The sequence below is a fragment of the Triticum urartu genome, unplaced genomic scaffold, assembly GCF_056163025.1.
Source record: "Triticum urartu cultivar PI428250 unplaced genomic scaffold, HENAU_Tu73 scaffold2, whole genome shotgun sequence".
Taxonomy (NCBI): Eukaryota; Viridiplantae; Streptophyta; class Magnoliopsida; order Poales; family Poaceae; genus Triticum; species Triticum urartu.
The window spans coordinates 4,778,858-4,780,750 of record NW_028260368.1 but is presented as its reverse complement, the minus strand read 5'-3'; positions in this window follow the sequence as shown (position 1 = coordinate 4,780,750).

Below are 1,893 nucleotides of genomic sequence, written 5' to 3'. Positions count from 1 at the left end.
CTATTTGCAACTTTAGAACATATACTAACTCATATCTCTTTCTCAACGATTTCAATTGTGATTACGATTCATTTTATAACCTTATTAGTTCGTGAACTTGGAGGATTACGCGATTCGTCAGAAAAAGGAATGATAGTTACTTTTTTCTCTATAACAGGATTCTTAGTTTCTCGTTGGGCTTCCTCGGGACATTTTCCATTAAGTAATTTATATGAGTCATTGATCTTCCTTTCATGGGCCCTGTATATTCTTCATACCATTCCTAAAATACAGAACTCTAAAAATGATTTAAGCACAATAACTACGCCAAGTACTATTTTAACGCAAGGCTTTGCCACATCGGGTCTTTTAACTGAAATGCATCAATCCACGATACTAGTACCTGCTCTACAATCTCAGTGGTTAATGATGCATGTCAGTATGATGTTATTAAGCTATGCAACTCTTTTGTGCGGATCCTTATTATCTGCCGCTATTCTAATCATTAGATTTCGAAATAATTTCCATTTCTTTTCTAAAAGAAAAAAAATGTTTTAAATAAAACATTTTTCTTTAGTGATATTAAATATTTTTATGCAAAAAGAAGTGCTTTAAAAAGAACCTCTGTCCCTTCATTTCCAAATTATTACAAATATCAATTAACGGAGCGTTTGGATTCTTGGAGTTATCGTGTCATTAGCCTAGGATTTACCCTTTTAACCGTAGGTATTCTTTGTGGAGCAGTATGGGCTAATGAGGCCTGGGGATCCTATTGGAATTGGGATCCTAAGGAAACTTGGGCATTTATTACTTGGACCATATTCGCAATTTATTTACATAGTAGAACAAATCCAAATTGGAAGGGTACGAATTCTGCACTTATAGCTTTGATAGGATTTCTTATAATTTGGATTTGTTATTTTGGTATAAATCTATTAGGAATAGGCTTACATAGTTATGGTTCGTTTACATTAACACCTAAATGATTACATAAAATAAAACCTTCATGAAATGAAGGTTTTTACTTTTATGTTTTATTTGAGAACCCCTTGAACGCCTTATCAAAGGGTTCTCAAAAATTCGAGATAGATCTAATTATACTTTTTTACTTATTTCTGCATTATATACTTTTTTTACTTATTTCTGCATTAATAGAGCAGACGAGTAAAAAAAAGCAAACCTATTTAGGATAATAATTGGATAAGAGAGCCTCTACCCTGTCAACGGATAGGGAGAGAACAAAATCTGGATAAATACCAATTCCTATTACTGGTAAAAAGATACAGATTAAAATAAAGAGTTCTCGTGGTCCAGAATCCACAAAATTTGCGTTTGGAACATTAAATAGCTTGTATCCATAGAACATCTGGCGTAACATAGATAATAAATAAATAGGAGTTAATATCATTCCAATTGCCATTACAAAAGTAATTAGTGTTTTTGGCATTAACAGAAATTTTGGACTAGTAATTAGTCCAAAAAAATACTACTAATTCTGCGACAAAACCACTCATTCCTGGTAAGGCAAGAGAAGCCATTGAAAAGCTACTAAACATGGTAAAAATTTTAGGCATTGGGATAGATATTCCCCCCAGTTCTTCGAGATAAACAAGACGCATTCTATCAGAAGCGGTTCCTGCCAAGAAAAAAAGTTGTAGCACCAATAAATCCATGGGATAATATTTGTAAAATAGCTCCATTGAGTCCAATGTTGGTTATGGAACCAATTCCTATAATTATGAAACCCATGTGAGATACAGAGGAATAAGCTATTCTTTTTTGAAATTTCGTTGACCAAGAGAAGTTGAAGCTGCATAGATTATTTGGATCGCTCCTATTATTACTAACCAGGGCGAAAATAGATAATGAGCATGAGGTAACAATTCCATGTTGATCCGAATCAATCCATATGCT